The sequence below is a fragment of the Erpetoichthys calabaricus genome, chromosome 4 (genome assembly GCF_900747795.2).
Source record: "Erpetoichthys calabaricus chromosome 4, fErpCal1.3, whole genome shotgun sequence".
NCBI classification, from domain to species: Eukaryota; Metazoa; Chordata; class Cladistia; order Polypteriformes; family Polypteridae; genus Erpetoichthys; species Erpetoichthys calabaricus.
Genome location: NC_041397.2, coordinates 53,771,632 through 53,787,262, shown reverse-complemented (window position 1 = coordinate 53,787,262; position 15,631 = coordinate 53,771,632). Strand labels below are relative to the sequence as shown.

Here is a 15,631-nt window from a genome sequence, read left to right as displayed (position 1 = left end):
GAATTTCAAAATGATCTTTTCTTTCAAAGTTTTGCCAAAAAATGTAATTTTACAACTTTATGTGTTTAAAACGAATGTAACCATCAGTCATTCTGCTTTTACCCCTTTTAAATCTGCTTTCTCCTCTTAAAACATATTGCAAACGTTAAAGAGGTTTCATAAAATATCTTAAAAATATAGTTCATGTGTTGGTTTCTGTTGTAATACTTATTGTTTAGGTTTTTGAAATTGTTCACTTAAAACTCTCCACATAATTCAAAACAAATCACAAAGAGGCATAACTAGAATTAAGAAATATGACCATAGATGGTTCAGTATGTTTAAAGATGGTTTCAAAATCCTCCTTTCCAAAAACAAAGCTGTAAATGATTTTATCTCTCAAACCTGAGCTTCTGAATGCCTATTCCCCAGAACAGACATTTCAGTCTCAAAATTTAGTTCAGTATAAAATTGCATTGGGTAATAAAAACAGAATAAGATTCAGTGCCTTTAGCTATGGAGCAATAGAATGAGCTAATTACCAATATTCCAGAACCCTGACTGATTTTAATCAAGACAAAAAAACTTTTATTTTATAGAATTATCTTTTTAGAGCTGTTGCTGAGGCTGCTCGAACTGCTTTCTTAAATTACTGTAATAATTTTAAATGCACACTACTAACTTTTAAAAAAAAAAAAAAATTATTTACTGTTCTTCATTATGTAAAGCACTTTGAGCTACTTTTTTGTATGAAAATGTGCTATACAAATAAATGTTGTTATTATTATTATTATTATTATTATTATTATTATTATTATTATTATTATTATTATTATAACTCTTCTCTATTTTGTTTCTCTTCTCTTATTCTCTGTATGTGTGCTTCCACTTGGTCTGTCTTGGATTTGTTGTGGTATCACAAATAATGGTTAATTTTATTCATCTGAAATTTCTGTCATTTGCCAATAAAATAATCAATTTTAGAAAATGGCTGACCTAGAACAAGTAAAATATGGGCTTAAAAAATAAAACACCCTGTATATATGTACATATTATAGTTTACATGAGGTGCTCTCAAAAAATAAAACTCTCTGAAATCTTGAATTATGTGAAGGAGAGAATAAACAATAAACAAGAAAGGGTACATAGAAGGACTAACCAAAAGTAAACTAATACCTTGAATTTATCAAACTGAGGAACTTTACTAAATTTTCACCTTTCACCAGCTGACCTGATCTTCTTCCTGTAGCCCTAGAACATTCATTTTTAGGGCAATATCTATTAGCATGCATTCTCACAACCCAAGCCAAGTCAAGTCAAGTTTATTTTCTTGTGTTTTACAATGAAATCTGTACTTGCATGTCTCCACAGAAAAAATAAAAAACAATAACAAAAAATAAACAAATAAACAAAAACTACACAGTACTTATTATGCAATGTATAAATATAATTATACATACATATATGCAATATGGATTTGCAGGTATTAATTATTAAGTTTTTTACATAATATTTGTTCTTATGATTGACTCTTCAGCATCTTTACAAATTGTGGGTAGAATCTATCCCTAAATCTACTGGAGCGAGTGCAAATGGCCCTATACCGTTTTCCAGAATGGAAGAGTCAAAAACACAGCTGTACAGGATGGCTGGGGTCTTTAATGACACTGCTTGCCTTTTTAAGACAGCAAGTGTTGTATGTGTTGCTATACTCTGTGCCACATTTACCACCGCTTACAGTGATTTACAATTTTGAACTGAGTAGGTGCCATACCAGAATGTTTTACAGCCAGTGACGATGGAATTAGCTGTGCACCTGAGAACAGACAGATAAATGCAAGCTGTCCTCAAAGGTCTGAGAAAGCACAGGCATTGGTGAGCCTTTCTGACATGAGCCAAAATATGCTGTGCCCAGTTCAACTAGTCAGTGATAGCCATTCCAAGAACTGTGAAACTGCTCACTCTTTCAACAGCATCCAGGTCAGTCAGGCTGGGGAGCCTGCACTGATGCAGCGCATTGCCGCACCCACCACAAATCAAAACAGCTCGGGATCCCGATTGGCAACTCCCAAGGCAGACAGGCAGTCAAGTCCCACCATCCAGAAATGACCATCTATCTGCCACAGCCAGGTGTCACATGGGCATCCCCTGGGCCTGGTCTAGCCACTTGGGCCCTCACTGAGTCGGATCACCCTCAGGGAATCGCGCCATATGACCATAGTGACATAACTGACTCTCCCTCAAAATGCAGGTAATATGTCTCATTCAGGAATATGTGAGCAACCGCTCATTCAACACAACATCAAACCAGCCATAACCAAGGATGCTCCAATGAGACACAGTGCCGAAGGAATTCAGTCTTTGTCTCAGGTCACTGCATAGCATTCATGTCTTGCAAACAACATCACCTCCAGTATAAACAGAAATGTGGTGAACCTTCTCCATTCCAAAGTATGTAGAAGAATGTATGCTCTTGTATGTGTCTCTTCAGGGTTTATATATTGCTCGGTTAACTTTAAACCCTATCACAAAGAAAATATATGTAGTTGTTTAACAATAAGTAATGAACTGCATTTTAAATATGTTAAATAGTTTCATACTAGTTATTTTCTTTAAGTATTGGCCTAATCTGTATCTTTATATGTACTTATTAAGTATAACATACTTATAAAATAAACTGTTAAATGTCTGCTCACTAAGGGTCACCAGATATGACCTAACTCTTTTTATTATGAACTAAGAAGTATGATATTAATTTATGGAATGGCCAGAGTGTGGGGGAAGATTTTAAGCTATAAAGGGTGTGCACTGTGTGAACTGAACATTCAGAACATAAAGTTCTGAATCAGCATTAATGTTATTAAAGACCTCCTTAAATTAAAATATTGTGGCTTCTTTTCTTCCACAAGTATATATCCATCTCCTTGGTTTTGCTGACATTAAGGGTGAGATTGTTGTCCTGATACCACTGAGTCATAAGGGAGATGTCTTTTCTGTAAGGTATCTGATCATTGCTGGTTATCAGCCCCTATAACAATGGCATCATCAGAAAACTTAATGATGGAGTTGGAGCTATCTCTGCCACATATTTTGAGGTAAACAAGGAATACAGAAGGAGGGCGCAAAACACAAATGTGAGCAAAAAATATTACATTTTTAATTGTGTGCAAGTTGATTGAACGTTAAGATTTCATCTTTTTAAATATCCAGACAGAATTGGGGGCTACTTTACAATAGAAATGTTGAACTGCATGATGTCTTTAAAAACTTAAAAAGAGAGAAGCAGCCCAAACTTCCTATTAATATACAGTACTAACACTTCTGAATGCTAGGAGTATAATTCCAGAAGGATTAGAATGTGCACAGACCCCCATATGTTGTTATACTTTAGAGCTTTTTTAGGTTTTGTGGATGAGTGATTTGATAGCTAGTGTCATGTAGTTGACCCAACTAAAGAGGTTTACCATCTTGATATCTAGAAGCTGCACTCTTTGTAATTTAAGTGCTGAAAACTAGCACTTCCAGAGTTTCAGTTACTGTCTTGCCTTGTATTTATGTAAAATATGGCACATGGGTAAGTAAAATCTATTTATTCATTAGTCTTCTGAACTCACTTATCCAATTCAGGATCATTGGGTTCTGAAAATAATGAGGCAAGGCAGTTCATTGCATAATTTAAGCAAGAAAATACACTGCTATGCAGGAAAGTATTTAGCAGCAGACTAAGTATTGTCAAGGGATAAGCCAGCATCTAAATAACCAGATAGGAATCCTTCAAAACTGATGATCAAAGCACCAAAACACTAAATAAGAATCAAAGTTGAAAAAATGTTCTTCTTCAGATGTTGTGGTCACCATCACATGAGCCAAATTTCAATCTATTAACAAAATTGATTGTATAAAATATACATTTGTGTTAAAATATTGTCTGAAATATTGTCTGACTATGCCACAATTATGCTTTCTGAAGGAATGTTACATAATGGAATTTCATGAAGATACTACAGATAATTTTAAAAAATACAAACAGACAGTTTTGGACCTCACAGAACATGCAGTATAACAGAAATGCATAATACAGCTCCATAACCATAGTCCCAGTTTACATGATTTTTTTTCTTCCTTATAAGATTTTAATGGCAAAATTGGACTAATTTGTAACAAATACCTGGCAAGTACCTTGTGGTATCACATCCATTGGTACTGGCAAGGAGTACAATATGAATTCAAGACAAAATAATATTGGACTCAAAGACACTTTCTTAAATAAAAATACAGGTAGCAAACTAGAGCATATATGAACAAACCATAGCTTTACAAAGCACAGAAGAGTGGAACAGTTTGACAGCTGGAAACAAATAACTACTTAATTCATCAAAAAAGTATGAACTGTAAATTTTGATCATAGCTTCTTAGGAGATGACAAATTGTGTTTTCTTATGTATGGAGTACAAACTCTGCTGTAAATACATTTAATCATGCAAATGAAGGTACTACATACAGTAATGACAGTTCTGCAAATTAGACTCTTTATCACATACAATCTCAAAGTATGTAGCTAATGTATAACAATTCAAAAGACTTTTTTCAATTTTTTTGTTGACGGGAACCAGAGCCTATCCTGCAAACAATGCATGCAAGGCAGGAACAGCCCTGGATAGAATGCCAGTGTAATGTAAAGCCCAGTACTGTATTTAAGCAAAGGATGTTGGATTTGTTAAGCAACAGAGTTACTTTCTGCCCTGAACTAACGTAAACTGCAATTATCAGTTTGGTCCCAGACGGGTTATTTGACATTTCTAGAGCATACAATTAATTAATGCCAGGAGCTAAAATGGCCTCCTATTGATTTCAAGTCTAATTCCTTAGCTACTAGTCCATACTGCCTATATAGTGAGCACCTATACCATCTTTATCCAGTGCTCCCTTGGAATGTATTCTGTTGGACTTGTGGTCACTGCGGTGGGTTGGCACCCTGCCTGGGATTGGTTCCCTGCCTTGTGCCCTGTGTTGGCTGGGATTGGCTCCAGCGGACCCCCGTGACCCTGTTTGGATTCAGCGGGTTGGAAAATGGATGGATAGATGGATGGACTTGTGGTCATACCTCAATAAATATATTCCTTACATGCAATCATGATGGAGAAATTAAAACAATAAAAATGTGGTACAAAAGAAAGGATATACTGTATTTCACTTGCTTTTAAATGCTGTGTTTACTCCTATAAACAAACAACTGAGGAAAACTATAGGACAGTGCTATTGTACTAAGTAATATGATAGTTATAATTTGTTACTAACCCTTACCTATTCTGTTTCTCTTCTCGGTATTCAAATGTGGCACTTTGTGCCACTGCCTACCTGCCAAGTTGTTTTGCCTGCCTAAGATAAAGTCATCTCTGATGGAGAATTGCAGGAATCATTGGGTAATGGAGTTTTTTCATCGAATTAGCTAGTTCAGCACTGACTCAGCTGTGGAATGGCCAATAGGAGGAGGCAGTAGGTCTTCAGGACTCTGAAGAAATCCAAATTGTATTATGTGATATCATCCACTGCTGAATTCTGCTCTGTACTTGTAAAATTTCTATTGCACTATTATATCGTATTGAGGATTACTTGTGTTCTGTTCTGTGTATTGTATTGTATTTAGGCCAACCCCTTTTTTTGACACCCACTGCACGCCCAACCTACCTGGAAAGGGGTCTCTCTTTGAACTGCCTTTCCCAAGGTTTCTTCCATTTTTTCTCTACAAGGGTTTTTTTGAGAGTTATTCCTCATCTTCTTAGACAGTCAAGGCTGGGGAGCTGAAGGCAGGGCCTGTTAAAGCCCATTGCGGTACTTCTTGTGTGATTTTGGGCTATACAAAAATAAATTGTATTGTATTGTATTTTATTTAATTGTCTTGTGGTGCTTCCATGGGATTTTCAGTGATCATGTATGTATCTTAAGAGGTGTCAGAGGCATTCTACTAGGCACAGACAGCAGGAGATGCTTCTATCAAGGAAAATGATTAGAGTCCACCACTTTATACCCTTAGAATAGTCTATGTGTGATTAGAGTCCACCACTTTATAAGCTTAAAATATTCTATTTGTCCTGAAATGAACAAATCAAATAAGAACTGTAAGCCACTAGGGGGTGTACTGCCACCCTAACCCCGGACACAGGCAGGCGGCTCCTGTTTTCTTCACCCTAGTGGCCTGCTTTTTCCGTCTGCATCTTTATGAGTTTAAACTAATTAAGTCAGTTTTTGTGTTGCAATTACTTAGTACGTTTTTCTTAATTTTTCTCTTAAGCTGACACTTAAGTGTTCAATCTGCCTCGAGAATGATTTAAGATATGAAGAGGTAGAGGAAGTGACGGCGAATGTGGTAGGGATGAGAACGACACCATACACATGTGCCACACAGTGATTCTACAATAAGATAAAATAAAAAGAGGAATAAAAATCATCATCCCGAAAGCGGACAGTAGAGGTCAAGTTGTTTATGTGTACCAAATTTCAGGTCAATAGGTCAAACGATTTGAGAGGTACAGGTGATTTAAAATCCTGGACAGACAAACGAACAGGCATGGTAGCGCATTATATAAGAAGATACAGTCCATTCCCTTCCTTGCCGCCAGTCCATCTGCCTCCACTCCTTCCTCAGGCTTTGTCCACTCCTTCTTCCCGACTCTAGCCCCTCAATGGAGTGAGGTGGCTCCTCTTATTCACTCCCAGGTGCGCTGGAGCTCCCCCTAGCAGCCTCTACAGAACCCAACAGGGCTTCACCAAACTCCAGTTCCTGACATGCCCTGTGGGAATCTGTGGTGCCACAGCTGCCCAGGAGAGCTGCCCTCTAGTGTCCCAGGGGAGGTATTAACTATTTATAAATGAACTATTTATTGTTCCCAGATGATTTCAATAAAAATTAAAAAGGTAGGAAATGCAATCAAATAGCTGAGTCAAAAAATAGCATATTTTTTGTTTTATGTCTTACTTGCTGCCAGGATTGACTCATCCCCTGTTAGCACTGACCTCGATAACACAGGTTTGAAAACAGAAACACAGGAATGTAAAAGAAATCATGAAACATAATGCTTATTTTTTTTAAATATCTAGTTTATAAAGATCTACCCTATTTAGCTGCATAAATTATACTATACATTATAAAGGTATCTACTAAATATTAAATAATAACTGATATGACATCTTATTCAGTTGTCTTTGAAAACAGAATTGTACAAATATGGAAGTAAATGAAAACAACTTGGACACTTAATGCTTAAAGCAAAATGGGAAATTCCTTGGAAAAACCTCAATCAGTATTTTACTTGATGTCTAGAAAAGACTATTTACAAAAATATATATATTCTAATACAAGAACAAAGAAACACTTTCCATCTTACAGATATTGATACCAGCATTCACACCGCATTAAGATTTATAAAATTCCATATTTTACCCGCATATGTTTATCTAGTTTTAGTGAGATTCAAGGAGTGGAGTTATTAACCCTAGAGGTTATTCTACCATCTGATTAATAGGCAAAAAATGAGGGTAAATTAAACATTTTAAACGTATTTTTTTATAACTCACAAGCATATTTCCGTTGCTGACTACCCAATCTGATCGGAAAAGAAAGGAAAAGGTTATTAATGGCTAGAAAAGTGGAGTCATATAGTTTACTGAGTAACACAAACAAAAAAGTAAAGAATACATTACAAAAGGCCTACTAATTAAAGACCACATTTCTCACACTTGACAAATTAGTTTATTTAAGAAGATAATGCATAACAAAAGCAATGTGCTCATGTCTGATGGATTTCCCTTGGAACTAAATTATTTTATTTTTGCTACCTGGACTTTTTAAAATATATTTCAATAAAAATTACAATACTTATACTGCATTTTTTAATTTACCGAAAAAGCCAAAAATGGAGGGATAAGTAGAGCCTTGAATTCAAAATTTAAATTGCCTGTCTCCTCTCTCTTCAGCAATAATGTTCAGCCCACATATAACCTGAAATATCACCCTGGCTCACCCACAGATCCATCAAGAAAAGTGTTTCCTGAAGACAACCCAGTGAGAAGTGTGAGGGACAGAGATACAGACAGACTGACAGATAAAGAAGAAGAAGATGAAGCTTTAGTACAAAGCAAGGGATCCAGCACTTCACCACCACTACATAGATCACTGACCTGACTAACAAAATAACCAGGGACAGGTCTAGCTGATTATTTAAAAAAGTATTGCACTTTTAAAAAGACATACAAACTGACAAACTGACATTTTCATGATCCAGAAATACGTGTTTGATGCTATAATGTTAATAATGATTTCTTGACAGCAGGCAGTCAACAGTCCAAATCAAAAGCAGCAATTGAGTTCAAGCATGCAAATACCCTGTATATGCTTATGTGACATGCACATCTGATTTATTGTACTTCAACATGCTGGATTTCCCTGATCTTTATTGTTTTTGCATTACGGGATTTGTCTAGATAGTAAGTGAGATGAATTACATGGATCATCACCATGTAAAACCATTTACATACATGACTTGCTTATATTTCTAAACACTTAAAGAAACTGTGTGGACAAACTTGTAAGATTTTCTGACATAAGTAAGTGTGGGCTGATCATTATTACCATCATTCTCCTTTTCCTTCAGCTTTTCCTGGTGAGGGTTATAGTAGCAACACTCTGAGCAAGGCCTTTAAACTACTATGACTGGCCTGATAAATAAAAACCAAGTTGAAGCTAAAAATGCTATTTACTTTACCAAGATTATTATATTATTTGAAAACCAATATGAAAACATCCATCCATCCATTTTCCAACCCGCTGAATCCGAACACAGGGTCACGGGGGTCTGCTGGAGCCAATCCCAGCCAACACAGGGCACAAGGCAGGGAACCAATCCTGGGGCAGGGTGCCAACCCACCGCAGGACACACACAAACACACACTAGGGCGAATTTAGAATCGCCAATCCACCTAACCTGCATGTCTTTGGACTGTGGGAGGAAACCGGAGCGCCCGGAGGAAACCCACGCAGACACGGGGAGAACATGCAAACTCCACGCAGGGAGGACCCGGGAAGTGAACCCAGGTCCCCAGATCTCCCAACTGCGAGGCAGCAGTGCTACCCACTGCGCCACCGTGCCACCCTGAAAACATTTGATATCTAACTTTTTTTATATGAGGTCTGCTTAATATCCTTAGGTAAGGTTGCTTTATAACAAGCGTGAAGTGAAAGTTATGGCTGAGTACCAGTAAAAGAGATAAAACAGACTCAGAAAATGTATAGATGCATTCATAACAAGGAATTGTGCTTAACTAGTATAAAATAAGAACAGACTTTATCAGACCAAAGCAATCATTTTATTCTAAGTACAGCAATGCTTGTCAATCCGATTAACCTAACTTCTCCTAAATAACATAGAGCTGAGTTCTGAAGGTACCGAAAGTCCTACTATCTACTGCTGTACTTAGTAATGTATTCCATGTGTCTATGGCTCTCTGTGTGAAGAACAACTTTGTAACTTTTGTGCAACATCTACCTTTACCTCTTTAGTGCTGCCATGTCTTTTATAATATGGATGCCAAAACCGTACTGTAACTATAACTTCTCTTGACTTGTAATTCACACATCAGGCTATAAAACCTAACATCCTATTTGTCCTCTTAATGACTTCCATATACTGTCTACACTTTTTTTGTCTTCCTAGGGAGATTCCTGGAGGTCTGACAAAAAACAGGACCAGTTAAAGTTCATTGAGGCATTCATTATGTGATTTTGGATTATACAAGAGATAAATAGTTGTTGTTCTAACAGTAGAAAGTGAAATGTTCACTGTAGTATCAAGTTACAAAAACCCATTGTATATTTCAATCTAACATTTCTACTTCCATTAAATTTAATCTGCTACAAATCTGCCCAACACTGTATTTTGTTCTTTACTCTGTAATCATTTTACATTATCTGCCATTCCACCTAAATTATTATTATCTACAGGTTTAACTAGCTTGTTGTTTATATTATTATCATACTTTTTATTAAAATAGTACAGTGATTCTTCATGGTGAAAATGCTGTTTCTTTTGTACAGTGCAGTAACAGGTGCACTGAAGAAGTACTAGTCAGTCTTATTGATAACTATAGCTTAGTTCATCAGCATTTAAATGAAATATAACATGTCTCCTAAAGGTATGTAGTATTTTATTTACCTCTAGCCACCCTGATAGTGAACCTTGAGGGACACCAATGAGAACATCACAACAACATCCAGCTATCAGACTGGATAGACTGACAGAGAGAAAAAAAGATCACTGCATGTATTAGTGTGTGGATCAGTGTCAACAGCTAGCTCTCCCTTATGTACAGAAAGTTACCACTTGGGGAGGGTTGTATATTAAAGTCAGACATTCAGAGTTTATTCACTCTGAAATGCAGAATTGTGTGTTTTAGCTAAGCCTTGAGACAACATTCATGAGCTGTTTAAAAAAAGTAAGTTTCTTTAAAATGCATAAAATGGTATTTCAATTTTTTGTTAAATTCTTATATTTAATTACTCTTTTTGTCTATGCAAGTTTTATTGTAAGTAATAAGTTTAATTTATTGAAAAGACATACTATATGATTTATTAAAGTGTTGAAAACCTTAACATTTTATTTGGTACAACAAAAGCATAACATTTAAAGAAATTTGAGTACTGGAGTAGTTTTTTAACCTCATTCTTTTTGACTCAATTCAAGTAAATTTCTGGATAAGAACTTCTACTTTTACTTAATTTATATTATTTTTTTAAGTAAAAGTACTTTACCTTGAGTACTGGTTTGAGCTAATGTGCCTACCTTTACTCTTACTTCCATCTTATGACCTAGAGAACATAGTGTGGACTCTAAGGGTTTCCCCACTCCAGCTCCCAACTACAGATTAGTGATGATGGCACTGCCACCTCAGGGAGTGCCCACTTACTCCCATATACAGTAGCCACAGTCAGGCTTTCCCTTGTTCCAACCTTTTGCCTTTTTTGCTATTGAAAACATTATGCCAGCCTAACAGTTCATCAATATAACAGAGAAATGTATGACAATCATCTCTAGTAAACGTTAACATTATACAAAGTTGCCGTCTGTTATACCTGCATTTTTATCACTCTTTAATATTGTTTTTTTATCAGTATGCTGCTGCTGGAGTATGTGAATTTCCCCTTGGGGATTAATAAAGTATCTATCTATCTATCTATCTATCTATCTATCTATCTATCTATCTATCTATCTATCTATCTATCTATCTATCTATCTATCTATCTATCTATCTATCTATCTATCTATCTATCTATCTATCTTAACCAGAGCAAGGGTCATTTTTTCATTATGTCACACTCCCAAATAGAAATTGCTTTGGCTATGCAGGAAAATTAAAACTGTTTTTGTACTATATACATTAATTGATCAATCTGACTTTATAAATTACTACATGTCTCCCGCGGCTCCACCTACATAGTAGTGAAACAGGACAAACTTTAAAAATCAATTTAAAAAATTAAATGTTAAACGTTGGCACTGAATCTGATTGTGTTCAGCTCTGACGGGAGAGCATCCCCTGCGTGGGGAGAAAAGCACATAGCCGTGATTTCGCTACCAATCAGCAGCTACCCTGTAAAGCAGACGTAGCTCTAATCTCTCTCTCAAAATTGTCAAACGCTACTCCTTAATAATCTGTAGATGATAATGTCTGCTGAACAAACAGGTATCGCAAGCTATGAGGAAGCAAGGTACGCTCCAACACGTGGCGAGAGGTAGACCGACTTGAACGGAGGCTGGTGCGTCAGTGAGGAGGGCCCCAACCAATTCTCCACTCCTGAGGTACCGCTTCCCCCTTGCCTCGGCCCTCAGTGTCTCTCTCAGATTTGTGTGAATAAATCTCTTCTACAAGCGAACTGTAATACTTATCAAGATGAGACAAGTCGCAAAATCAACCGGAATGTTAAAGCAAATTATAGAAAAAAACCCAATCTATATCTGGTAAGTAGTTCTCTTGTGAAAAGCGGACAGACATACAGACATACAGACAGAAAGATGTTGGATTCTATATATATATATATTTTTTTTTTTTTTTTTTTTTTTTAAACAGTGTCTTAAGTCACAAATATTATAAAGAAATTACTACAAATACAATGCCAAATGGCTCCATCAGTTTAATAAATGTACAGTAGACTAGACATAGTTAAGAAAAGTGACAACTTTCCACTTTCCAAACCCGTGTTTTGGAATAATTAAGTAAGTAAGTAAGTATGGTTATGAAGGTGTGAATGTACAGTACAGGAACAGCAACCTCAGTGACATTGACTAAAATCAAGTTACATATAGCCTACTGTGACATACTGAATATTTGCAATTCAAGAATATGTAGTTCATCAAACACTTCTATACAGCAGTGTTTCTCAATCTTTATGGTGTTGCAACAGTTTTTCCCCATGTAAGTTTCTTCATGACCCACAAGGGGGGGGGGGGGGCGAACCCCTAGGTGAATTGCTTCGTCGGGGAGGTGGTGCATCCGAGGAACACAGAGAAATATATTGCACATCGATCACTTAGGTGACCCACTGCCTCACACTACAGTAACAAGCGATGGAAACTTGTGACACACTGGTGGCAGACCATGCACGACCCAGTGGTTGGGAACATCTGCACACTACCCTGGGGAAGAATTGTTATTTTTATACTATATCTTACTTCCCACATGAAATGTACAGTTTTTTGTCCAAAATCCTGAACAAAATGCCATCTTCATTGCTATCTCCTGAGCATCCTAAGTATCATACAATCTGATTTACAAGAATCATGAGCTCAACAAGATCAACAGTACTAATCTGGTGCTGGCTGTACTATCTTACTTCAAGCAGTATCATAGATTTCCCCTCTTTACATCCTTACTGCCCCAACTACATCATGAAATTTCCAGGTTCAATTGTCTGTCTGTGTGGGGTTTGCACATTCTCTACATTGTTTTTATGTTGCTTTCTCTGATGCTCTGGTTTCTTTACACATATCTAAGAAATGCAGGTTGTGCTCCTTTATAGATGACTCCTTCTTTTTATCCAGTGCAACCAGCATAGGCACCAGCAACATAAGACCACATAGTGGGATGAATACATGCTCAAAGTCATTTTCTATCCACTCATTCTGCTAACAGCAATTTGCACGTTACCAAGAGCCATATCTTCATCAATATCTGGACTGACCACATGAGTAAAATCTTGGGCACAGGTTTGTATTTTTAAGACTTGTGTGCTGATCCATTTGGCTGAGGTTTAGAAAAAAACACTGTTTGCATGCCCCTGTATAGTACTGAGTTTTATAAAAAGAAAATATATATCAAATAACAACAAAGACAGGAGAATTGCAATATTCATGTTGCAAAAGCAGGATTCAGTAAAGTCCAAGAACAAGTTATATTTGTAAAACTCCAGGATTTACTAAACTGCTTATTACTGAATTTGAAAAAGATATTTATTTTAGAGAAAATAAAGGAGGACAAATACTACCACTTTTTTTGTACAGGACAAGTTATTTTTTCTATTGTAATAGTGTAACAGGTATACAACAATACTGTAATAATAACACAAAGGAATAATATCAAGGACAAAGCCTAGATACAGCTCTCTGAGACCTTGTCCTTGAACGACTGCGTTCTTAAAATAAATAGGCGGACTCTGCCCCGTCCAAGGTGGGCTCATAGACCCTCGTTCATTACTAGGCTTTTGCTCAGCAGCATGATGATGCACATATGCCCAAATCAGACAAGTAGCAGTAGGTGAACACCAGTCCTGGATGGGTACTCAGATCTCCCCGGGGCGCACAGTCACAAAACCACCTTACACATTTCCAGAAGAAGCTCACCGAGAACAAAAAAACTGCTTTAACCAAAACTGCTTAGAGATTTGAAAATTGATTAACAATTAATCAAACAGCACGGCTGTAGTTAAAACTTTTACAATTACATAATAAAAGATAGTATGTCTTAACTATTGTAATGGCCCTTTAAAAACTGTGTAGTTACTACTGTTTGGTATTTTAGTGTTTACTTTTTGTGGTATTTTTTCAGTTAAAAGTTGTCAACACTGGCGCTGTCGTCAATATTTTAATGGTGGGCAATAAACCAAATTTAATAAAGTTCTGCAATCCTTTATAAAATAGGTAAAAATCCTAATTTGTGACGTGCACAGATGTTAAAAGTAAATTAACACCAAAAACAAGCTTACCTTCTTAGTTACTATTTTCTTAATAATTAAGACGGGCGTTTCCAATTTTCATGATATTCCATTAAAGAAAAACGAAAATCAATATTCCATGCGGTGGTTGCCAAAACGTAGGCACATGTCCCAAGTCTGAAAAGCTGAAGCTGTGAGCTGTCAGACACACCGAAGATACGAGTCCACTGACTCCACTCCGCTCTGCACACAGCTGGCTCTAAGCGAGTGAACGGGCTCTTCGCGCAAGGAGTGCGCGCGTGCACACGGGAGGCGGAGATTATGGTCGCGCTCTCGCCTACCCGGCGGTGTGCTGAAGACAGCGAGGAGAGTGATGTGACGCTGTTATCAGCACAAGAAAACGGCGTTGAAGACTCAAAAGCTGCCTAGCCCCAGATCCCGCCAGACAAGTCTTCTGACAAAGGGAAAAGATATTCAGCACACCTCCATAGTGCAGATAATGAAAGAGTTATAACAAATCGTTGTGTATTCTTTCGATTTTTTGTGGGTTTCGACCGCGTTATGTATTCCGTTTTCATGGGACGACACGTTTTTTATTTTGTAGTTATTTATTTCAATTTTAATTTTAAAGTGTAGGGTTGCGAGGTGCAGGATCGATCTTTGCCAACGGCCCCAGGCTATCTCTTGCTCATTCCAGTCTACCTGCTTTAGGTTGTAAGACGTGGGAGGAAACAAGAAAATAAAAACTCCCTACAGACTCTAACGATGTTACAGGTGTTGTGCTCTGCTACCCATTGTGTTTCCTGTTGCTGATTCTACAAGGAGTAGATGTTTCTATCCCAGTGAATGAAGGCATTTAAGCAATTTAAGGGTTCTAATGGCATTTTTCATTAGTACCCAGGAACCAAGTGGGGTCTTTTCCCATATTTTTTTCTGTAATGCTTTTTTGAAAGTAATTGGAACGGTGTATGGAAATTGACCAGCCTTGTAATCCATTCATCTATTATCCAACCTGCTATATCCTAACTGCAGGGTTAAGGGGGTCTGCTGGAGACATTCCCAGCTAACACAGGGCACAAGGCAGGAAACAAACCCTGCACACACACACACGCACAGAGCAAGTATGCACAGTAAGACATAACCTGCATGTCTTTGGACTGTGGGAGGAAACCAGTACGCAGACACGGGGAGAACATACAAACTCCACGCAGGGAGGACCAGGGAAGCGAACCTGGGTCTCCTAACTGCGAGGCAGCAGCGCTACCCACTGCGCCACCCATCAGCCTTGTAATGCCTTAATTAATCCATCATCTATGATTGCTTACCTGTAATGAAAACATTATTGCTTTTTAAGTTTTTAAGCATTTTAATTTGTGGTTTAAATTTTTTTTAAGTAGTTTTAATGTATTTTAAAGTAATTTTTCAGCATATTAATCAATGGTTTGAATTTTG

The 15,631-nt window shown here is 37.0% G+C and overlaps 1 protein-coding gene across 1 annotated transcript in view; it reads right to left on the bottom strand.

Annotated features, from left to right (window-relative positions):
* Nucleotides 1-14,471, bottom strand: part of adgrg2a (adhesion G protein-coupled receptor G2a) — a 182,640-nt gene extending 168,169 nt beyond the window's left edge. The window contains exon 1 of the mRNA XM_051926903.1: nt 14,231-14,471. The gene's annotated coding sequence lies outside the window, so the exon portion shown is untranslated. The remainder of the gene's footprint in view (nt 1-14,230) is intronic.
* Nucleotides 14,472-15,631: the final 1,160 nt, after the last annotated feature.